Source organism: Hesperophylax consimilis, chromosome 30 (genome assembly GCF_061612785.1).
Source record: "Hesperophylax consimilis isolate HC1 chromosome 30, BYU_Hcon_1.0, whole genome shotgun sequence".
Lineage (NCBI taxonomy): Eukaryota > Metazoa > Arthropoda > Insecta > Trichoptera > Limnephilidae > Hesperophylax > Hesperophylax consimilis.
Genome location: NC_142865.1, coordinates 1,874,247 through 1,893,154, shown reverse-complemented (window position 1 = coordinate 1,893,154; position 18,908 = coordinate 1,874,247).

Sequence of the window (18,908 nt, the reverse complement as noted above, 5' to 3'; positions counted from 1 at the left end):
AGCCGAGATGTTCCTGGTCTCGAGGAACTGTCTCACCTTACTGCAATTGCTTTCCTCGAAGGTTCTATCGGAATTATCCACATTTTTGGAGGCAGCACTACTCACTAAAACCAGCAGCAGCAAGCTGAACGCACAACACGTATATTTACACGGCATTTTAAACATATTTTTTAAAGTTTATAACAACTTCCTCGACAGTAAACAATATTTATATACTGGAATACGAATGGAACGGCAAAGCGCGCGACGCGAGCGCTCTCGACGGACGACTAAACCAGACTGAACGGCGGACGGACGGTACAGGAAAGCCCTGTCCACGTCTGTACCACAGCTAAGGCATGCGCCAAACAAAATTATACTACCGAGTAAAAAAGAACTTAAATAAAACACATAAAAACTTTTATGCGCATGCTAATGATTTGTTGCTTTTACTGAAAACAGTGAACGGTGAACGGTGAGCGGTGGTGGGGGTACCCGCATTTTCGTGTCGATCCTGACTCGGTTTTACTCCGTCCCCGAAAATCCATTACGCGCCTAAAGAAGTTTCACTTCAAAAGAATTTCCACAAGTGCTACTTTATGCAGATTTTTATTCTGATTTCGTTTAAAAAAATGATTTATAGAAAGATTCCGAAATAACAGTCCGTTTGGTGCCATAGAGCCTCAGAAAACGTCTCCCAAAGTTTGAACCCAAGACTTCAAATAGTGATTTTTTTAATAAATATTTTTCCACAAATGCTCTTTTTTGCAGATTTTCATTAATATTTTGGCTTAGCACATAATTCTTAGTGGGAATTAAATATTTTAGTCCGTTCGGTGCCATAGAGCCTAAGAAAACGACTCCCAAAGTTCGAACCCAAGTCTTCAAATTGTGATTTTTAAAATAAATATTTTTTCACAAATGCTTCTTTATGCAGATTCTTATTGTGATTTCGGCTAATTACATTATTCTTAGTGGGAATCGAAAATTTTAGTCCGTTTGGTGCCATAGAGCCTTAGATAACGACTTCCAAAGTTCGAACCCAAGTCTTCGAATCGTGATTTTTATATATTTTTTTTTTTCACAAATGCTGCGTTATGCAGATTTTCATTGTGATTTCGTTTACGAAAATGATTAATAGTGGGATTCCAAAATAACATTCCGGTCGGTGCCATAGAGCCTGAGAAAACGACTCCCAAATTTCGAATCCAAGTTTTCAAATTGTGCTTGGAAGTGTTAAGATTTTTCCACAACTCCCGCTTTATGCTGATTTTCATTTTGATTTCGGCTAAGCACATGATTCTTAGAGGGAATCAAAAATTTCAGTACGTTCGGTGCCATAGAGCCTTAGGAAACGACTCCCAAAGTTCGAACCCAAGTATTCAAATTGTGATTTTTAAAATATATATTTTTCGAAAAATGCTCTTTTATGCAGATTTTCATTGTGATTTCGGCTAAGCACATAATTCTTTGTGGGAATAAAATATTTCAGTCCGTTCGGTGCCATAGAGCCTTAGAAAACGACTCCCAAAGTTCGAACCCAAGTCTTCAAATTGTGATTTTTTAAATAAATATTATTCACAAATGCTCTTTTATGCAGATTTTCATTCTGATTCCGTTTAAAAAAATGATTTATAGTAAGATTCCGAAATAACAGTCCGTTTGGTGCCATAGAGCCTCAGAAAACGTCTCCCAAAGTTTGAACCCTAGTCTTCAAATTGTGATTTTTTTAATAAATATTTTTCCACAAATGCTCTTTTATGCAGATTTTCATTAATATTTCGGCTAAGCACATAATTCTTAGTGGGAATTGAAAATTTCAGTCCGTTCGGTGCCATAAAGCCTGAGAAAACGTCTCCCAAAGTTCGAACCCAAGTTTTCAAATTGTGATTTTTTAAATAAATATTTTCCACAAATGCTCTTTTATGCAGATTTTCATTGTTATTTCGGTTAAGCACATAATTATTAGTGGGAATCAAAAATTTTAGTCCGCTCGGTGCCATAGAGCCTTAGATAACGACTCCCAAAGTTCGAAACCAAGTCTTCAAATCGTGATTTAAAAATTTTTTTTTTCCACAAATGCAATTTTATGCAGATTTTCATTCTGATTTCGTTTAAAAAAATGATTTATAGTAAGATTTCGAAATAACAGTCCGTTCGGTGCCATAGAGCCTCAGAAAACGTCTCCCAAAGTTCGAACCCAAGTCTTCAAATTGTGATTTTTTAAATAAATATTTTTCCACAAATGCTCTTTTATGCAGATTTTCATTAATATTTCGGCTGAGCACAAAATTCTTAGTGGGAATCGAAAATTTCAGTCCGTTCGGTGCCATAAAGCCTGAGAAAACGTCTCCCAAAGTTCGAACCCAAGTCTTAAAATTGTGATTTTTTAAATAAATGTTTTCCACAAATGCTCTTTTATGCAGATTTTCATTGTTATTTCGGCTAAGCACATAATTATTAGTGGGAATCAAAAATTTTAATCCGTTCGGTGCCATAGAGCCTTAGTTAACGACTTCCAAAGTTCGAACCCAAGTCTTCAAATCGTGATTTTTAAATTATTTATTTTTTCACAAATGCTGCTTTATGCAGATTTTCATTGTGATTTCGTTTAAGAAAATGATTAATAGTGGGATTCCAAAAAAACAGTCCAGTCGGTGCCATAGAGCTTTAGGAAGCGACTCCCAAAGTTCGAACCTAAGTCTTCAAATTGTGATTTTTTAAATAAATATTTTTCGACAATGCTCTTTTATGCAGATTTTCATTGTTATTTCGGCTAAGCCCATAATTCTTAGTGGGAATAAAAAATTTCAGTCCATTCGGTGCCATAGAGCCTGAGAAAACGACTCCCAAAGTTCGAACCCAACTCTTCAAATTGTGATTTTTAAAATAAATATTTTTCCACAAACGCTACTTTATGCAAACTTTCATTGTGATTTTGGCTAAGCACATAATTCTTAGTGGGAACCAAAAATTTCAGTCCGTTCGGTTCCATAGAGCCTGAGAAAACGATCCCAAGGTTCTAACCCAAGTCTTTAAATCGTGATTTTTAAAATAAATATTTTTCCACAAATGCTTATTTATGCAGATTTTCATTGTGATTTCGTTTGGGAGAATGATTAATAGTGGGATTCCGAAATATCAGTCCGTTCGGTGCCATAGAGCCTGAGAAAACGATCCCAAAGTTCTAACCCAAGTCTTTAAATTGTGATTTTATAAATAAGTATTTTTCCACAAATGCTCTTTTATGCAGACTTTCATTGTAATTTCGGCTTAGCACATAATTCTTAGTGGGAATCAAAAATTTCAGTCCATTAGGTGCCGTAGAGCCTGAGAAAACGACTCCCAAAGTTCGAACCCAAGTCTTCAAATCGTGATTTTTAAATTATTTTTTTTTCACAAATGCTGCTTTATGCAGATTTCCATTGTGATTTCGTTTAAGAAAATGATTAATAGTGGGATTCCAAAATAACATTCCGTTCGGTGCCATAGAGCCTGAGAAAACGACTCCCAAATTTCAAATCCAAGTCTTTAAATTGTGCTTGGAAGTGTTAAGATTTTTCCACAAATCCCGCTTTATGCAGATTTTCATTGTAATTTTGGCTAAGCCCATAATTCTTAGTGGGAATCAAAAATTTCCGTCCATTCGGTGCCATAGAGCCTGAGAAAACGACTCCCAAAGTTCGAACCCAAGTCTTCAAATCGTGATTTAAAATTTTTTTTTTCCACAAATGCTATTTTATGCAGATTTTCATTCTGATTTCGTTTAAAAAAATGATTTATAGTAAGATTTCAAAATAACAGTCCGTTCGGTGCCATAGAGCCTCAGAAAACGTCTCCCAAAGTTCGAACCCAAGTCTTCAAATTGTGATTTTTTAAATAAATATTTTTCCACAAATGCTCTTTTATGCAGATTTTCATTAATATTTCGGCTAAGCACAAAATTCTCAGGGGGAATCGAAAATTTCAGTCCGTTCGGTGCCATAAAGCCTGAGAAAACGTGTCGCAAAGTTCGAACCCAAGTCTTCAAATTGTGATTTTTTAAATAAATGTTTTCCACAAATGCTCTTTAATGCAGATTTTCATTGTTATTTCGGCTATGCACATAATTATTAGTGTGAATCAAAAATTTTAATCCGTTCGGTGCCATAGAGCCTTAGATAACGACTTCCAAAGTTCGAACCCAAGTCTTCAAATTGTGATATTTTAAATATTTATTTTTCGACAAATGCTCTTTTATGCAGATTTTCATTGTGATTTCGGCTAAACTCATAATTCTTTGTGGGAAAAAAATATTTCAGTCCGTTCGGTGCCATAGAGCCTTAGAAAACGACTCCCAAAGTTCGAACCCAAGTCTTCAAATTGTGATTTTTTTAAATAAATATTTTTCGACAATGCTCTTTTATGCAGATTTTCATTGTTATTTCGGCTAAGCCCATAATTCTTAGTGGGAATCAAAAATTTCAGTCCATTCGGTGCCATAGAGCCTGACAAAACGACTCCCAAAGTTCGAACCCAAGTCTTCAAATTGTGATTTTTAAAATTAATATTTTTCCACAAATGGTACTTTATGCAGATTTTCATTTTGATTTTGGCTAAGTAAATGATTCTCATTACGAATAAAAAATTCCAGTCCGTTCGGTGCCATAGAGCCTGAGAAAACGACTCCCAAAGTTCGAACCCAAGTCGTGAAATTGTGATTTTTTAAATTAATATTTTTGCACGAATAATACTTTTTACAGATTTTCATTGTGATTTTGGCTAAGCACATAATTCTAAGTGGGAACCAAAAATTTCAGTCCGTTCGGTGCCATAGAGCCTGAGAAAACGACTCCCAAAGTTCGAACCCAAGTCTTCAAATTGTGATTTTTATAATAAATATTTTTGCACGAATGCTACTCTATACAGATTTTCATTGTGATTTCGGCTAAGCACATAATTCTTAGTGGAAACCAAAAATTACAGTCCGTTCGGTGCCATAGAGCCTTAAAAAACGACTCCGAAATTTCGAACCCAAGCCTTCAAATTGTGCTTGTTAGTGTAAAGATTTTTCCAAAAATGCCACTTTATGCAGATTTTCATTTTGATTTCGTTTTAGAAAATGATTTTTAGAGCCTGAGAAAACGACTCCCAAAGTTCGAACCCAAGTCTTCAAATTGTGATATTCAAAATTAATATTTTTCCACAAATGCTACCTTATGAAGATTTTCTTTGTGATTTCGGATAAGCACATGATTCTCATTGGGAATCAAAAATTTCAGTCCGTTCGGTGACATAGAGCCTGAGAAAACGACTCCCAAAGATCGAACCCAAGTCTTCAAATCGTGATTTTTAAATTATTTTTTTTTCACAAATGCTGCTTTATGCAGATTTTCATCTTTATTTCGGCTAAGTCCATAATTCTTAGTGGGAATCAAAATTTTCAGTCCATTCGGTGCCATAGAGTCTGAGAAAACGACTCTTAAAGTTCGAACCCAAGTCTTCAAATCGTAATTTTTAAATTTTTTTTTTTCCACAAGTGCTACTTTATGCAGATTTTCATTCTGATTTCGTTTAAAAAAATGATTAATGGTAAGATTCCGAAATAACAGTCCGTTTGGTGCCATAGAGCCTCATAAAACGTCTCCCAAAGTTTTAACCCAAGTCTTCAAATTGTGATTTTTTTAATAAATATTTTTCCACAAATGCTCTTTTATGCAGATTTTCATTAACATTTCGGCTAAGCACATAATTCTTAGTGGGAATTAAATATTTCAGTCCGTTCGCTGCCATAGAGCCTTTGAAAACGACTCCCAAATTCGAACCCAAGTCTTCAAATTGTGATTTTTATAATAAATATTTTTGCACGAATGCTACTTTATACAGATTTTCATTGTGATTTCGGCTCAGCACATAATTTTTAGTGGGAACCAAAAATTACAGTCCGTTCGGTGCCATAGAGCCTGAAAAAACGACTCCCAAATTTCGAACCCAAGTCTTCAAATTGTGCTTGTTAGTGTAAAGATTTTTCCAAAAATGCCACTTTATGCAGATTTTCATTTTGATTTCGTTTTAGAAAATGATTTTTAGAGCCTGAGAAAACGACTCCCAAAGTTCGAACCCAAGTCTTCAAATTGTGATATTCAAAATTAATATTTTTCCACAAATGCTACCTTATGAAGATTTTCTTTGTGATTTCGCATAAGCACATGATTCTCATTGGAAATCAAAAATTTCAGTCCGTTCGGTGACATAGAGCCTGAGAAAACGACTCCCAAAGATCGAACCCAAGTCTTCAAATTGTGATTTTTAAAATAAATATTTTTCTACAAATGCTACATTATACAGATTTTCATTGTGATTTCGGCTGAGCATATAATTCTTTGTGGGAAACAAAAATTTCAGTCCGTTCGAAGCCATAGAGCCTGAGAAAACGACTCCCAAAGTTCGAACCCAAGTCTTCAAATTGTGATATTCAAAATTAATATTTTTCCACAAATGCTACTTTATGCAGATTTCCATTGTGATTTTGGCTAATTAAATGATTCTCATTACGAATAAAAAATTCCAGTCCGTTCGGTGCCATAGAGCCTGAGAAAACGACTCCCAAAGTTCGAACACAAGTCTTCAAATTGAGATTTTTAAAATAAATATTTTTCCACAAATGCTACCTTATGAAGATTTTCTTTGTGATTTCGCATTAACACACGATTCTCATTGGGAATCAAAAATTTCAGTCCGTTCGGTGCCATAAAGTCTGAGAAAACGACTCCCAAAGTTCAAAAACAAGTCTTCAAATTGTGATTTTTAAAATAAATATTTTTCATTTAATGCTACATTATACAGATTTTCATTGTGATTTCGGCTAAGCATATAATTCTTTGTGGGAAACAAAAATTTCAGTCCGTTCGAAGCCATAGAGCCTGAGAAAACGACTCCCAAAGTTCGAACCCAAGTCTCCAACTTGATTTTTAAAATAAATATTTTTCCACAAATGCTACTTTATGCAGATTTTCATTGTGATTTTGGCTAAGTAAATGATTCTCATTACGAATAAAAAATTCCAGTCTGTTCGGTGCCATAGAGCCTGAGAAAACGACTCCCAAAGTTCGAACCCAAGTCGTGAAATTGTGATTTTTTAAATAAATATTTTTGCACGAATAATACTTTTTACAGATTTTCATTCTCGATTTTGGCTAAGCACATAATTCTAAGTGGGAACCAAAAATTTCAGTCCGTTCGGTGCCATAGAGCCTGAGAAAACGACTCCCAAAGTTCGAACCCAAGTCTTCAAATTGTGCTTGTTAGTGCTAAGATTTTTCCAAAAATGCCACTTTCTGCAGATTTTCATTTTGATTTCGTTTTAGAAAATGATTTTTAGAGCCTGAGAAAACGTCTCCCAAAGTTCGAACCCAAGTTTTCAAATTGTGATTTTTTAAATAAATTTTTTCCACAAATGCTCTTTTATGCAGATTTTCATTGTTATTTCGATTAAGCACATAATTATAAGTGGGAATCAAAAATTTTAGTCCGTTCGGTGCCATAGAGCCTTAGATAACGACTTCCAAAGTTCGAACCCAAGTCTTCAAATCGTGATTTTTAAATTATTTATTTTTCACAAATGCTGCTTTATGCAGATTTTCATCTTTATTTCGGCTAAGCCCATAATTCTTAGTGGGAATCAAAATTTTCAGTCCATTCGGTGCCATAGAGTCTGAGAAAACGACTCTTAAAGTTCGAACCCAAGTCTTCAAATCGTGATTTTTAATTTTTTTTTTTTCCACATGTGCTACTTTATGCAGATTTTCATTCTGATTTCGTTTAAAAAAATGATTTATGGTAAGATTCCGAAATAACAGTCCGTTTGGTGCCATAGAGCCTCATAAAACGTCTCCCAAAGTTCGAACCCAAGTCTTCAAATTGTGATTTTTTTAATAAATATTTTTCCACAAATGCTCTTTTATGCAGATTTTCATTAACATTTCGGCTAAGCACATAATTCTTAGTGGGAATTAAATATTTCAGTCCGTTCGCTGCCATAGAGCCTTTGAAAACGACTCCCAAATTCGAACCCAAGTCTTCAAATTGTGATTTTTAAAATAAATATTTTTTCACAAATGCTACTTTATGCAGATTCTTATTGTGATTTCGGCTAAGCACATAATTCTTAGAGGGAATCGAAAATTTCAGTCCGTTCGGTGCCATAAAGCCTGAGAAAACGACTCCCGAATTTCGAACCAAAGTCTTCAAATTGTGCTTGTTACTGTAAAGATTTTTCCACAAATGCTCTTATATGCAGATTTTCATTGTGATTTCGGCTAAGCACATGATTCTGAGTGGGAATCAATAATTTTAGTACGTTCGGTGCCAAAGAGCCTTAGGAAACGACTCCCAAAGTTCGAACCCAAGTCTTGAAATTATGATTTTTAAAATAAGTATTTATCGACAAATGCTCTTTTATGCAGATTTTCATTGTGATTTCGGCCAAGCACATAATTCTTAGTGGGAATTAAATATTTCAGTCCGTTCGGTGCCATAGAGCCTTAGAAAACTACTCCCAAAGTTCGAACCCAAGTCTTCAAATCGTGATTTAAAATTTTTTTTTTTTCCACAAATACTACTTTATGCAGATTTTCATTCTTATTTCGTTTAAAAAAATGATTTTTAGTAAGATTCCGAAATAACAGTCCGTTCGGTGCCATAGAGCCAGAGAAAACGTCTCCCAAAGTTCGAACCCAAGTCTTCAAATTGTGATTTTTTGAATAAATATTTACCAAAAATGCTCTTTAATGCAGATGATCATTGTTATTTCGGCTAAGCACATAATTCTTAGTGGGAATCGAAAATTTTAGTCCGTTCGGTGCCATAGAGCCTTAGATAACGACTTCCAAAGTTCGAACCCAAGTCTTCAAATCGTGATTCTTTTATGCAGATTTTCATTGTAATTTCGGCTTAACCCATAATTCTTAGTGGGAATCAAAAATTTCAGTCCATTCGGTGCCATAGAGCCTGAAAAAACGACCCCCAAAGTTCGAACCCAAGTCTTCAAATTGTGCTTGTTAGTGTAAAGATTTTTCCAAAAATGCCACTTTATGCAGATTTTCATTTTGATTTCGTTTTAGAAAATGATTTTTAGTAAGATTCCGAAATAACAGTCAGTTCGCTGCCATAGAGCCTGAGAAAACGACTCCCAAAGTTCGAACCCAAGTCTTCAAATTGTGATTTTTAAAATTATTATTTTTCCACAAATGGTACTTTATGCAGATTTTCATTGTGATTTTGGCTAAGTAAATGATTCTCATTACGAATAAAAAATTCCAGTCCGTTCGGTGCCATAGAGCCTGAGAAAACGACTCCCAAAGTTCGAACCCAAGTCGTGAAATTGTGATTTTTTAAATAAATATTTTTGCACTAATAATACTTTTTTCAGATTTTCATTGTGATTTTGGCTAAGCACATAATTCTAAGTGGGAACCAAAAATTTCAGTCCGTTCGGTGCCATAGAGCCTGAGAAAACGACTCCCAAAGTTCGAACCCAAGTTTTCAAATTGTGATTTTTATAATAAATATTTTTGCACGAATGCTACTTTATACAGATTTTCATTGTGATTTCGGCTAAGCACATAATTCTTAGTGGGAACCAAAAATTACAGTCCGTTCGGTGCCATAGAGCCTGAAAAAACGACTCCCAAATTTCGAACCCAAGTCTTCAAATTGTGCTTGTTAGTGTAAAGATTTTTCCAAAAATGCCACTTTATGCAGATTTTCATTTTGATTTCGTTTTAGAAAATGATTTTTAGAGCCTGAGAAAACGACTCCCAAGGTTCGAACCCAAGTCTTCAAATTGTGATATTCAAAATTAATATTTTTCCACAAATGCTACCTTATGAAGATTTTCTTTGTGATTTCGCATAAGCACATGATTCTTATTAAGAATCAAAAATTTCAGTCCGTTCGGTGACATAGAGCCTGAGAAAACGACTCCCAAAGATCGAACCCAAGTCTTCAAATTATGATTTTTAAAATAAATATTTTTCTACAAATGCTACATTATACAGATTTTCATTGTGATTTCGGCTAAGCATTTAATTCTTAGTGGGAAACAAAAATTTCAGTCCGTTCGAAGCCATGGAGCCTGAGAAAACGACTCCCAAAGTTCGAACCCAAGTCTTCAAATTGTGATATTCAAAATTAATATTTTTCCACAAATGCTACTTTATGCAGATTTTCATTGTGATTTTGGCTAATTAAATGATTCTCATTACGAATAAAAAATTCCTGTCCGTTCGGTGCCATAGAGCCTGAGAAAACGACTCCCAAAGTTCGAACACAAGTCTTCAAATTGTGATTTTTTAAATAAATATTATTCCACAAATGCTCTTTTATGCAGATTTTAATTCTGATTCCGTTTAAAAAAATGATTTATAGTAAGATTCCGAAATAACAGTCCGTTTGGTACCATGGAGCCTCAGAAAACGTCTCCCAAAGTTTGAACCCAAGTCTTCAAATTGTGATTTTTTTAGTAAATGTTTTTCCACAAATGCTCTTTTATGCAGATTTTCATTAATATTTTGGCTAAGCACATAATTCTTAGTGGGAATCGAAAATTTCAGTCCGTTCGGTGCCATAAAGCCTGAGAAAACGTCTCCCAAAGTTCGAACCCAAGTTTTCAAATTGTGATTTTTTAAATAAATATTTTCCACAAATGCTCTTTTATGCAGATTTTCATTGTTATTTCGGTTAAGCACATAATTATTAGTGGGAATCAAAAATTTTAGTCCGCTCGGTGCCATAGAGCCTTAGATAACGACTCCCAAAGTTCGAACCCAAGTCGTGAAATTGTGATTTTTTAAATAAATATTTTTGCACGAATAATACTTTTTACAGATTTTCATTCTCGATTTTGGCTAAGCACATAATTCTAAGTGGGAACCAAAAATTTCAGTCCGTTCGGTGCCATAGAGCCTGAGAAAACGACTCCCAAAGTTCGAACCCAAGTCTTCAAATTGTGCTTGTTAGTGCTAAGATTTTTCCAAAAATGCCACTTTCTGCAGATTTTCATTTTGATTTCGTTTTAGAAAATGATTTTTAGAGCCTGAGAAAACGTCTCCCAAAGTTCGAACCCAAGTTTTCAAATTGTGATTTTTTAAATAAATTTTTTCCACAAATGCTCTTTTATGCAGATTTTCATTGTTATTTCGATTAAGCACATAATTATAAGTGGGAATCAAAAATTTTAGTCCGTTCGGTGCCATAGAGCCTTAGATAACGACTTCCAAAGTTCGAACCCAAGTCTTCAAATCGTGATTTTTAAATTATTTATTTTTCACAAATGCTGCTTTATGCAGATTTTCATCTTTATTTCGGCTAAGCCCATAATTCTTAGTGGGAATCAAAATTTTCAGTCCATTCGGTGCCATAGAGTCTGAGAAAACGACTCTTAAAGTTCGAACCCAAGTCTTCAAATCGTGATTTTTAATTTTTTTTTTTTCCACATGTGCTACTTTATGCAGATTTTCATTCTGATTTCGTTTAAAAAAATGATTTATGGTAAGATTCCGAAATAACAGTCCGTTTGGTGCCATAGAGCCTCATAAAACGTCTCCCAAAGTTCGAACCCAAGTCTTCAAATTGTGATTTTTTTAATAAATATTTTTCCACAAATGCTCTTTTATGCAGATTTTCATTAACATTTCGGCTAAGCACATAATTCTTAGTGGGAATTAAATATTTCAGTCCGTTCGCTGCCATAGAGCCTTTGAAAACGACTCCCAAATTCGAACCCAAGTCTTCAAATTGTGATTTTTAAAATAAATATTTTTTCACAAATGCTACTTTATGCAGATTCTTATTGTGATTTCGGCTAAGCACATAATTCTTAGAGGGAATCGAAAATTTCAGTCCGTTCGGTGCCATAAAGCCTGAGAAAACGACTCCCGAATTTCGAACCAAAGTCTTCAAATTGTGCTTGTTACTGTAAAGATTTTTCCACAAATGCTCTTATATGCAGATTTTCATTGTGATTTCGGCTAAGCACATGATTCTGAGTGGGAATCAATAATTTTAGTACGTTCGGTGCCAAAGAGCCTTAGGAAACGACTCCCAAAGTTCGAACCCAAGTCTTGAAATTATGATTTTTAAAATAAGTATTTATCGACAAATGCTCTTTTATGCAGATTTTCATTGTGATTTCGGCCAAGCACATAATTCTTAGTGGGAATTAAATATTTCAGTCCGTTCGGTGCCATAGAGCCTTAGAAAACTACTCCCAAAGTTCGAACCCAAGTCTTCAAATCGTGATTTAAAATTTTTTTTTTTTCCACAAATACTACTTTATGCAGATTTTCATTCTTATTTCGTTTAAAAAAATGATTTTTAGTAAGATTCCGAAATAACAGTCCGTTCGGTGCCATAGAGCCAGAGAAAACGTCTCCCAAAGTTCGAACCCAAGTCTTCAAATTGTGATTTTTTGAATAAATATTTACCAAAAATGCTCTTTAATGCAGATGATCATTGTTATTTCGGCTAAGCACATAATTCTTAGTGGGAATCGAAAATTTTAGTCCGTTCGGTGCCATAGAGCCTTAGATAACGACTTCCAAAGTTCGAACCCAAGTCTTCAAATCGTGATTCTTTTATGCAGATTTTCATTGTAATTTCGGCTTAACCCATAATTCTTAGTGGGAATCAAAAATTTCAGTCCATTCGGTGCCATAGAGCCTGAAAAAACGACCCCCAAAGTTCGAACCCAAGTCTTCAAATTGTGCTTGTTAGTGTAAAGATTTTTCCAAAAATGCCACTTTATGCAGATTTTCATTTTGATTTCGTTTTAGAAAATGATTTTTAGTAAGATTCCGAAATAACAGTCAGTTCGCTGCCATAGAGCCTGAGAAAACGACTCCCAAAGTTCGAACCCAAGTCTTCAAATTGTGATTTTTAAAATTATTATTTTTCCACAAATGGTACTTTATGCAGATTTTCATTGTGATTTTGGCTAAGTAAATGATTCTCATTACGAATAAAAAATTCCAGTCCGTTCGGTGCCATAGAGCCTGAGAAAACGACTCCCAAAGTTCGAACCCATGTCTTAAAATTGTGATTTTTTTAAATAAATATTTTTCGACAATGCTCTTTTATGCAGATTTTTATTGTTATTTCGGCTAAACCCATAATTCTTAGTGGGAATCAAAAATTTCAGTCCATTCGGTGCCATAGAGCCTGAGAAAACGACTCCCAAAGTTCGAACCCAAGTCTTCAAATCGTGATTTAAAAAAAAAAAAATTTCCACAAGTGCTACTTTATGCAGATTTTCATTCTGATTTCGTTTAAAAAAATGATTTATAGAAATATTCCGAAATAACAGTCCGTTTGGTGCCATAGAGCCTCAGAAAACTTCTCCCAAAGTTTGAACCCAAGTCTTCAAATAGTGATTTTTTTAATAAATATTTTTCCACAAATGCTCTTTTATGCAGATTTTCATTAATATTTCGGCTAAGCACATAATTCTTAGTTGGAATCGAAAATTTCAGTCCGTTCGGTGCCATAAAGCCTGAGAAAACGTCTCCCAAAGTTCGAACCCAAGTCTTCAAATTGTGATTTTTAAAATAAATATTTTTTCACAAATGCTTCTTTATGCAGATTCTTATTGTGATTTCGGCTAATAACATTATTCTTAGTGGGAATCGAAAATTTTAGTCCGTTTGGTGCCATAGAGCCTTAGATAACGACTTCCAAAGTTCGAACCCAAGTCTTCGAATCGTGATTTTTAAATTATTTTTTTTTTCACAAATGCTGCGTTATGCAGATTTTCATTGTGATTTCGTTAACGAAAATGATTAATAGTGGGATTCCAAAATAACATTCCGGTCGGTGCCATAGAGCCTGAGAAAACGACTCCCAAATTTCGAATCCAAGTCTTCAAATTGTGCTTGGAAGTGTTAAGATTTTTCCACAACTCCCGCTTTATGCTGATTTTCATTGTGATTTCGGCTCAGCTTATGATTCTTAGTGGGAATCGAAAATTTCAGTCCGTTCGGTGCCATAAAGCCTGAGAAAACGACTCCCGAATTTCGAACCAAAGTCTTCAAATTGTGCTTGTTACTGTAAAGATTTTTCCACAAATGCTCTTATATGCAGATTTTCATTGTGATTTCGGCTAAGCACATGATTCTGAGTGGGAATCAATAATTTCAGTACGGTCGGTGCCATAGAGCCTGAGAAAACGACTCCCAAATTTCGAATCCAAGTCTTCAAATTGTGCTTGGAAGTGTTAAGATTTTTCCACAACTCCCGCTTTATGCTGATTTTCATTGTGATTTCGGCTAAGCACATGATTCTTAGAGGGAATCAAAAATTTCAGTACGTTCGGTGCCATAGAGCCTTAGGAAACGACTCCCAAAGTTCGAACCCAAGTTTTCAAATTGTGATTTTTAAAGTATATATTTTTCGAAAAATGCTCTTTTATGCAGATTTTCATTGTGATTTCGGCTGAGCACATAATTCTTTGTGGGAATAAAATATTTTAGTCCGTTCGGTGCCATAGAGCCTTAGAAAACTACTCCCAAAGTTCGAACCCAAGTCTTCAAATTATGATTTTATAAATAAATATTTTTCCACAAATGCTCTTTTATGCAGACTTTCATTGTTATTTCGGCTAAACACATAATTCTTAGTGGGAATCAAAAATTTCAGTCCATTCGGTGCCGTAGAGCCTGAGAAAACGACTCCCAAAGTTCGAACCCAAGTCTTCAAATCGTGAATTTAAATTTTTTTTTTTTTCCACAAATACTACTTTATGCAGATTTTCATTCTTATTTCGTTTAAAAAAATGATTTTTAGTAAGATTCCGAAATAACAGTCCGTTCGGTGCCATAGAGCCAGAGAAAACGTCTCCCAAAGTTCGAACCCAAGTCTTCAAATTGTGATTTTTTTAATAAATATTTACCAAAAATGCTCTTTTATGCAGATTATCATTGTTATTTCGGCTAAGCACATAATTCTTAGTGGGAATCGAAAATTTTAGTCCGTTCGGTGCCATAGAGCCTTAGATAACGACTTCCAAAGTTCGAACCCAAGTCTTCAAATCGTGATTCTTTTATGCAGATTTTCATTGTAATTTCGGCTAAACCCATAATTCTTAGTGGGAATCGAAAATTTCAGTCCATTCGGTGCCATAGAGCATGAAAAAACGACTCCCAAAGTTCGAACCCAAGTCTTCAAATTGTGCTTGTTAGTGTAAAGATTTTTCCAAAAATGCCACTTTATGCAGATTTTCATTTTGATTTCGTTTAAGAAAATGATTTTTATTAAGATTCCGAAATAACAGTCAGTTCGCTGCCATAGAGCCTGAGAAAACGACTCCCAAAGTTCGAACCCAAGTCTTCAAAATGTGATTTTTAAAATTAATATTTTTCCACAAATGGTACTTTATGCAGATTTTCATTGTAATTTTGGCTAAGTAAATGATTCTCATTACGAATAAAAAATTCCAGTCCGTTCGGTGCCATAGAGCCTGAGAAAACGACTCCCAAAGTTCGAACCCAAGTCGTGAAATTGTGATTTTTTAAATTAATATTTTTGCACGAATAATACTTTTTACAGATTTTCATTGTGATTTTGGCTAAGCACATAATTCTAAGTGGGAACCAAAAATTTCAGTCCGTTCGGTGCCATAGAGCCTGAAAAACGACTCCCAAAGTTCGAACCCAAGTCTTCAAATTGTGATTTTTATAATAAATATTTTTGCACGAATGCTACTCTATACAGATTTTCATTGTGATTTCGGCTAAGCACATAATTCTTAGTGGGAACCAAAAATTACAGTCCGTTCGGTGCCATAGAGCCTTAAAAAACGACTCCGAAATTTCGAACCCAAGTCTTCAAATTGTGCTTGTTAGTGTAAAGATTTTTCCAAAAATGCCACTTTATGCAGATTTTCATTTTGATTTCGTTTTAGAAAATGATTTTTAGAGCCTGAGAAAACGACTCCCAAAGTTCGAACCCAAGTCTTCAAATTGTGATATTCAAAATTAATATTTTTCCACAAATGCTACCTTATGAAGATTTTCTTTGTGATTTCGCATAAACACACGATTCTCATTGGGAATCAAAAATTTCAGTCCGTTCGGTCTGAGAAAACGACTCCCAAAGTTCAAAAACAAGTCTTCAAATTGTGATTTTTAAAATAAATATTTTTCTATTAATGCTACATTATACAGATTTTCATTGTGATTTCGGCTAAGCATATAATTCTTTGTGGGAAACAAAAATTTCAGTCCGTTCGAAGCCATAGAGCCTGAGAAAACGACTCCCAAAGTTCGAACCCAAGTCTCCAACTTGATTTTTAAAATAAATATTTTTCCACAAATGCTACTTTATGCAGATTTTCATTGTGATTTTGGCTAATTAAATGATTCCCATTACGAATAAAAAATTCCTGTCCGTTCGGTGCCATAGAGCCTGAGAAAACGACTCCCAAAGTTCGAACACAAGTCTTCAAATTGAGATTTTTAAAATAAATATTTTTCCACAAATGCTACCTTTTACAGATTTTCATTCTCGATTTTGGCTAAGCACATAATTCTAAGTGGGAACCAAAAATTTCAGTCCGTTTGGTGCCATAGAGCCTGAGAAAACGACTCCCAAAGTTCGAACCCAAGTCTTCAAATTGTGATTTTTATAATAAATATTTTTGCACGAATGCTATTTTATACAGATTTTCATTGTGATTTCGGCTAAGCACATAATTCTTATTGGGAACCAACAATTACAGTCCGTTCGGTGCCATAGAGCCTGAAAAAACGACTCCCAAATTTCGAACCCAAGTCTTCAAATTGTGCTTGTTAGTGCTAAGATTTTTCCAAAAATGCCACTTTCTGCAGATTTTCATTTTGATTTCGTTTTAGAAAATGATTTTTAGAGCCTGAGAAAACGTCTCCCAAAGTTCGAACCCAAGTTTTCAAATTGTGATTTTTTAAATAAATATTTTCCACAAATGCTCTTTTATGCAGATTTTCATTGTTATTTCGATTAAGCACATAATTATTAGTGGGAATCAAAAATTTTAGTCCGTTTGGTGCCATAGAGCCTTAGATAACGACTTCCAAAGTTCGAACCCAAGTCTTCAAATCGTGATTTTTAAATTATTTATTTTTCACAAATGCTGCTTTATGCAGATTTTCATCTTTATTTCGGCTAAGCCCATAATTCTTAGTAGGAATCAAAATTTTCAGTCCATTCGGTGCCATAGAGTCTGAGAAAACGACTCTTAAAGTTCGAACCCAAGTCTTCAAATCGTGATTTTTAATTTTTTTTTTCCACATGTGCTACTTAATGCAGATTTTCATTCTGATTTCGTTTAAAAAAATGATTTATGGTAAGATTCCGAAATAACAGTCCGTTTGGTGCCATAGAGCCTCATAAAACGTCTCCCAAAGTTCGAACCCAAGTCTTCAAATTTTGATTTTTTTAATAATATTTTTCCACAAATGCTCTTTTATGCAGATTTTCATTAACATTTCGGCTAAGCACATAATTCTTAGTGGGAATTAAATATTTCAGTCCGTTCGCTGCCATAGAGCCTTTGAAAACGACTCCCAAATTCGAACCCAAGTCTTCAAATTGTGATTTTTAAAATAAATATTTTTTCACAAATGCTTCTTTATGCAGATTCTTATTGTGATTTCGGCTAAGCACATAATTCTTAGAGGGAATCGAAAATTTCAGTCCGTTCGGTGCCATAAAGCCTGAGAAAACGACTCCCGAATTTCGAACCAAAGTCTTCAAATTGTGCTTGTTACTGTAAAGATTTTTCCACAAATGCTCTTATATGCAGATTTTCATTGTGATTTCGGCAAAGCACATGATTCTGAGTGGGAATCAATAATTTCAGTACGTTCGGTGCCAAAGAGCCTTAGGAAACGACTCCCAAAGTTCGAACCCAAGTCTTGAAATTATGATTTTTAAAATAAGTATTTTTCGACAAATGCTCTTTTATGCAGATTTTCATTGTGATTTCGGCCAAGCACATAATTCTTAGTGGGAATTGAATATTTCAGTCCGTTCGGTGCCATAGAGCCTTAGAAAACTACTCCCAAAGTTCGAACCCAAGTCTTCAAATTATGATTTTATAAATTAATTTTTTTCCACAAATGCTCTTTTATGCAGACTTTCATTGTAATTTCGGCTAAACACATAATTCTTAGTGGGAATCAAAAATTTCAGTCCATTCGGTGCCGTAGAGCCTGAGAAAACGACTCCCAAAGTTCGAACCCAAGTCTTCAAATTGTGATTTTTAAAATTATTATTTTTCCACAAATGGTACTTTATGCAGATTTTCATTGTGATTTTGGCTAAGTAAATGATTCTCATTACGAATAAAAAATTCCAGTCCGTTCGGTGCCATAGAGCCTGAGAAAACGACTCCCAAAGTTCGAACCCAAGTCGTGAAATTGTGATTTTTTAAATAAATATTTTTGCACGAATAATACTTTTTTCAGATTTTCATTGTGATTTTGGCTAAGCACATAATTCTAAGTGGGAACCAAAAATTTCAGTCCGTTCGGTGCCATAGAGCCTGAGAAAACGACTCCCAAAGTTCGAACCCAAGTCTTCAAATTGTGATATTCAAAATTAATATTTTTCCACAAATGCTACTTTATGCAGATTTTCATTGTGATTTTGGCTAATTAAATGATTTTCATTACGAATAAAAAATTCCTGTCCGTTCGGTGCCATAGAGCCTAAGAAAACGACTCCCAAAGTTCGAACACAAGTCTTCAAATTGAGATTTTTAAAATAAATATTTTTCCACAAATGCTACCTTTTGAAGATTTTCTTTTTGATTTCGCATAAACACACGATTCTCATTGGGAATCAAAAATTTCAGTCCGTTCGGTGCCATAAAGTCTGAGAAAACGACTCCCAAAGTTCGAAAACAAGTCTTCAAATTG